This window comes from Brienomyrus brachyistius, chromosome 22 (genome assembly GCF_023856365.1).
Source record: "Brienomyrus brachyistius isolate T26 chromosome 22, BBRACH_0.4, whole genome shotgun sequence".
Lineage (NCBI taxonomy): Eukaryota > Metazoa > Chordata > Actinopteri > Osteoglossiformes > Mormyridae > Brienomyrus > Brienomyrus brachyistius.
The window spans coordinates 2,767,949-2,774,483 of NC_064554.1; the positions used below are offsets into that span (position 1 = coordinate 2,767,949).

At 40.0% G+C, this 6,535-nt stretch overlaps 1 protein-coding gene across 4 annotated transcripts in view; it reads right to left on the reverse strand.

Annotated features, from left to right (window-relative positions):
• Nucleotides 1-2,400, reverse strand: part of LOC125718277 (glutamate receptor ionotropic, NMDA 2B-like) — a 50,663-nt gene extending 48,263 nt beyond the window's left edge. For 2 of the 4 annotated variants that reach the window (XM_048991992.1, XM_048991989.1), the window contains exons 1-2: nt 1,146-2,116; nt 353-578 (exon numbers count right to left, since the gene is read on the reverse strand). The gene's annotated coding sequence lies outside the window, so the exon portion shown is untranslated. Of the gene's footprint in view, nt 1-352; nt 579-1,145; nt 2,117-2,187 lie in introns of those variants that run through there. The other 2 variants (XM_048991990.1, XM_048991991.1) reach the window with 2 other exon arrangements.
• Between the last annotated feature and the right edge of the window lie 4,135 nt (nt 2,401-6,535).

The window sequence follows — 6,535 nt, forward strand, 5'->3', positions numbered from 1 at the left end:
GTCAGAAGCGGTGCTTGGACAGTTTGGTTTGTAATTCAAGCTAGTGTCTAAATACAGCCTTTCTGTCACCCTAACCGATATGACAATTCTAGCACCCATACAAAAGAGTCTAGATGTTTAGTATGCTTGTATCCAGTTTAAAAAAACTGCTTTTTATTTACACTTAAATAGTAATTCTGGTTAGTGTTACCATGGCAACTTAAGGTTAAACTGGAATTCTTGTTATCATCTGTACATAGAGAAAACCAGACCTGCTTTAATCTATGCAGCCTTTGCCTTATGGCTGGTTCACAACACAGCCAGCCCATCAAGGACAGATATTCCACAGACATACTTGAATGTCTGTACACACCCAGTTTCTATTCCCATCTCCTCTCTGTCAACCTCCTCGCTTGCGTCTCCCTCTCATGTCTTTCCTCCTCCATCCCTTTCTCCTAGCAGCTTCCCCTCCGTCTCTCACTCCATCACCTCATCTGCATCTCGTTCCCCTCCTACAGCACCCTTTTACATATTTCCTTTCCCTTTATGTCTTCATTCTGACTCCATACTCCCGTTTTCGATTCTGGTGCCAGTAGACTCTGCCAGAAAAACAATGCTTTATGTTATGTAATGTGAAAAAATGGACAACGGCAATAAGCAGCATTCCAAACACATTTGGGCCAAAGATGTACAACTACCCGAAAAGGAAACAAGGCATTAATAATTGTCAGCAACATAAATTGTGCAAATGCATTACATTATTCGTCGATGCAGCCTCAGTATTTTTCTGAAACTCTGGCAGCGACACCCAGAGGTTTTTGACAACTATTGCTCATTTTTCATCCGTGAACACAAGCGATGGCTAATACTGCACCCGTGTGGCCGGTAAGTTAATGCAAGAATATGTACTTATTAATATAGGGAGATAATAAGGAACAAACATTATATTGCATTTGTAATTTAAAAAAAAATGTAATGGACTACACTGATGTCTCACATTGGTTTTGCATCACATTGTGGGTGTGAAGTTTGCACCTTTGCCCCATGTCACGCACGGTTGGTGATCAGCTGGCATCCCATCTAGGGTGTAACCCAGCCTGCATTTCTCAGTTAGCTGTGTTAACTTAACCTAGTAATCATGACTGTCCAGTAGATATGTTCCTTACCTGAACTCTCATTGGACGACGATGAAGATTGTCCAATAGGAATGCTCCTTACCTAAATTCTTATTGGAAGACGATGACTGTCCAATAGGAATGCTCCTTACCTAAACTTTTATTAGACAATGGTGACTCCGATAGCAATGCTCCTTACCTAAGCTCATATTGGACAATCATGGCTTCTAGCTCGAGTTAACCCAGCCAAACAGAAATCTAGTTTCATAGAACAACCCCCAGTGTCATAAGCAGCTGGATAACAGATTGATGTATCTTTCATAAGACAGCAGATGAATGAGAAAATTAACATCACGTTTAGTTCAGCGACAACTGAAAGCAAAGTTCCTGACACAGCTAATCACTAAGCTACATTATTTTGTACTATGCATTGTCCCCTTCTAACTTCAATCAAATTAGCCTAATGCTAGACTTTAACGTGTTTTAAAATACATTTTTCCTCATTATTTACGAGTTAGGACAATAAAAACACGTATGTTTCTTTGTCTCAAGGATTGAGGAAAGGTCTTTTCTACTGTAGATTCATACTAGGCCTATATTCGGCACAAGCTCGCCTTTTCGTGTACTAGATCGTGTACTAGAGAAATAAACAACAAAACATCAAGGTTTACCTTAACTTATACCCAAATAAAAAGTTTACTTCGATAATGAATTACTACGCAGGATCGATTCTAACAGCAGCTGGACTCCAGTTACCCGCGAGGGAGACGATCTTTAATGTCTCCTAATACTCATACCTTTAAATAACTGTTTTAGGGACGAAATACCTCTCAATATTACACTTTGGTCGACACAGGTCTATCAATATATGAATGTTCGTGTTAATCTTGAGCTCTGAAGCAGCTTTAGAAAATGCAGAGGCGCCAGGTCGCCACGAAACAAGGTCGGTGCAAATGCACACGATGTATACTTGATATTTTATTTTCTAAGTATAAACAATAAACATGGATGTGCATAATGTGCCCCCAATGCAAATCAAACCTGTAATTATAGTTCATTTCAAGAATAAATCTTGTCTAGAATAATATCTTACCCAGACAGCTGCGTTTGAAGCACGTTAAGCTACAAACTTATCTGACGTCCTAATGAACAGCATGACGAGGTTTTATTTTATAAGATGTATGACTTGATATGTTTGAAAATGCAGTTTGTCCAAATGACAAAATCATACAATTAGTCGACTGGCGGATGAAGGAATTGCCTTTGTAATTTTTGAAGTATTAAGTCGGTAACATGTTTTAGGTTTGTCCTATCAGGTAATTAATGTATTCCCTTCGTCGTTTCTTTATAGCAGTTTTCCCGCGGAAACGAACACTATAGTAGATTGATCCGTGTCTCCCACGCATTGGCGGAATTTCCATACTCACCCCTAAAAGCACATAAGCCTAAAACAGACGAAGCGCTCTCCCCTAATGCCGTTTAACTGACCATTCAGGCCGCCTAATTCAGCCTAAACTGCCATTTAACTAAAGGCCATCACGAAATGTTTAAAATTCGGGGCACATTGGTTCTGGTCACGGTGCAAAACCCAGCAGGAAATGTGCAGTAACAACTGCAGTGCAGAGCAGCTATTCTTAATCACTTATTCACAATATTATGTGACTTCGTAACACATTTTATAATACATCATTATCTACAGGCTCTTTAGACGTACTGCTGCTATTGAACAAATCTCAGAACTTGTCAGATTATATATATTCTCTCTAGAAATGCCAATATGAGTATTTTCTTTGTTAGAAATGGCGTGATACATAGGACTACAGTAGTACCTTATATCATACATAATTCAAATAGGGGGCACCTGTAACTGAATAAATGTTTAAAATTTTGGCAAGCCGTTACATTTCATTAATATGCCAGCAACTGATGTATTCCTCATTGTATTAAACAAACAGCCCATCTTGCCAGTATTTGTGACCTCATAAACCTTAAATGGTACTCGCAAAAGTGCAAAGGAATAATGCTTTAAGAATATTTATTGATGTCTATAATGTAACAATCAACATCTCCTCAAAAACAGACATATAATCGTTTGTAATGTGGAAGCAGAGTTCCAGTACTTGGGTCTATGAAAATAATTTTTACGTCATATTTTTTACCATCCTACCATCTTGTGGCAAATACGAGTACTGCAGTTGAATTGAACCTAAGTTCCTATACAGTGTATTGCAAGATGGCAACATGCCGAGAGAAACATTGTTTCCCTAAGGGCAATGAACATTTTTAAAAGTGAACGTGAGTTTACTTACATTTAGATTGGAAAATATAATTAAATATTTCAAATATATATTAAATACACTGCCCTGCCAAAAAAAAAGTCCCCATATGAATTTATATCAGCAAATACTTAAGAGCCAATGACTGGATCAGCAACGTTATGCAGCAATAAAGTAAAGTCAGTTGAGTACCTGAATCTACTGACTGGCCAGGTAACACCTCCATCCATCAGCAATGGGGTTTTCTCTTCCCTGTTGGCATGGGCGTATTTCAGGATAAGGATGCCAGGATTCATTGGGTTCAAATTGTGAAAGAGTGGTTCAGGGAGCACGAGAAATCATTTTTACGGATGACTTGGTCACCACAGAGTTGTGACCTTAACCTCATTGAAGGTCTTTGGGATGAGCTGAAGGAGGCTTTATGGAGGTTCAACTCACTTGTCAATACAGGATCTCAGGGAGAAATTAATGGAAATCTGGATGAAAAGTAGGGTGAGATGCTGCATTAACTTGTGGAAACAATGCCAAGACAAATGTTCGCCATGATCAAAGCTAAAGGTGGTCCAACGAAAAATTCAAATGACAACTTTTTTTTTTGCCCGTGAAGTGTATATCAGTTAAATGAACAGAAATGTACCCGTTCTCACATTAAGGCCTAAGATGGGTAAAGTATGTCATCCCGCACCGTGTCTCGAGGACTGGCATCAGCTGGACTACGGGCTCACCCTCCCATGTGTAGGCAGCAGTTAACACCAGTGCAGAGACGGCTGTGTTTGACATGGTGCCATAACCGAGAGGCATGGAATGATGATGACTTCATTTCATTTCCACCACGTATATATAAAGGTCTGAACCCCACAGTCAGGATTTTTTTTATTTTTTCAACTCATCCCAGGGAGCCTGAATTCATGTATTGTGTTTCATCCTGAATTTTTGAGTTCTGTGAGAGAACATTCGTCTGTTTATTGATAACTGGAACATTTGTACATATAGATGGTGGGGAGGGGGGAGATGCAGGTCTAGTAAAATAGAGCCATTGGTACAGAAAAGCATATTTCAACTTAAAAAGTCACATTGCTGTGACCATTCACACTACTGAGCTGCTGCAAGATCTCAGCGAAGATCTTCTTTACAGCGAAGAAGAAACCTGGAGCTTTTTGCTTGATCTCTGTTCTCTGGCATTCAGTGTTGCTTTTTTTTAAACTCTAACCTAAGCTCTTTAACAACTTCAGTATGCTGCCACTGACTGAGGCAAATACAGGCATGCAGGCTGTCTGCCTTTGTCAGCCTGACAAATTATTTCTGTACACACTTCATATATGTATACACACATGCACAGGCATGATAATATGCATATATTCATATGGATATTATGAAAACATCAATGCAATAACATCCTCACACTGTGATTCATGAGTCTCGTTTTGGAAAATCCTTCTACATCTTGCTCTGCAGTGGCACTGGGATGCCCCTTGACTCACTTAGTCTGTGTGCCTCTTAAACCTTTTCATCAGACAATCTCGACAGCATATTAAGTTTGATTTTGCCCACGCTCCCAAAAAGAAAGATTCAAAAGACATTCAACCATGCAGATGACATCGCCAGTCTTGGGGCTGAGCCAGCGAAAGTACTGGAGTCCTTCAGCACACATTTGGGAGACTTGGCCACCAGGTGGACTAGAGCACCATTTTTCTCAGTTGTGGTTTAAAAAAAAAAACAGGAAAACCAGCATCCACGTGAGCGCTGATCATATCAAGGCTTGGGAGTGACTTTGCTGGCTGTGGGAGGGGCCAGCTCAGGAGGGTGGAGCATCATATCTGAGGAAAACCTTGCTGGGTGGAGAACATTGGCCCTGAGGCACATTACATGTAACTGGAAATTATTGTTTGAACAGAAATAACTACAGATTAGAATAGCACTTTTGAACCATTAGTGTGAAGAACTGTGGCAAGGAATCATAGTTCATCCCGGAATGCCGCAAGGATACAGAACTGATCGCTGCCTGGGAAAATTCCCCAACTGGTGAAATTTCCAAAGTGGATAAGGCAACCTGATACAAGTGGTATAGTCACTTATGGTCATATAAAATTTAAACAATACGAAATTGAGAAACTTTGATAAACCGTTGAGGTAAATCGCATGATAGCACACATCAGATTACATTACACTACAGTGTACACATTACACTACATTACATTACAGAAACAAGCCTAATTCCACCCAATCATACGGTATCCTTTTAAGAATGGACACCCTCTGCCCAATCAACGCGCAGCAAGGTTGATTGAGTTAACGGAGCACGTCACATGCTACTCTTTTGGTAAGAGTATGGAAGAGATGAGTGCCCCCCCCCCCCAGAGAAAGCTTCAAATGGCAAAGTGACAGCTCAGCAGGCACATCATCTTTAAAATGGAGATATTGTGGATAAAAAAAGGTAAGAAAGAGAGAGATGTGGGTGATGTGGCAGTACATTTTGCATTTCAAAGTCTGACATGCAGCAGACTAGTGCTGCTGTGTGCCGCAAACTCCGCCGAATACTTGTGAAAACTAAAACTTATTTCACCACTCGAAGCTTGGCCACTCATATGAAATGCAAGTGCTTACAGTAACAAACACCAGCAATTAGGATTTCTACTTCCAATCTGAAGGAATATGGGACGAATCACTTCCCGTATTGGTTAAAAATGGTACAGGTGACAACTCTAGAAGCAATGCCAAGCCCCCCCCGTAATGAGCAGCGAGGCAGTCAAGCGGGAAAAAAAACAGCAACATACTGTACTGTTAGCATATTACTAATGACAGTAATATACTTAGTATTTTATTAAAGTTAATTTTTTGCAGTCCATTTAATTTGTCACCTGTTGCATGCTCTTAATCTTTAAGGGGGACCATAAAGCTATTTTAACCAAAAATTGAGCCTTGAAGTAAAGAAATGTATCATAGCAAATTATATCGTGATAATTATATCGATATTGTGATAAAATATTTAGCCATTTTGTCTAGCTGTATGAGGGACAACTCCCCCCCCCCAGACTGGGAACATGGTAAATGATGAATAGCTGGGCCTTGGGGGGTGGGAAGGTTCACAGACACTTCTCTACACGGCTCATTTTCGTTAACTGAAATGTATCACGTTGAGACACAGAAACACACACGACAAATAGA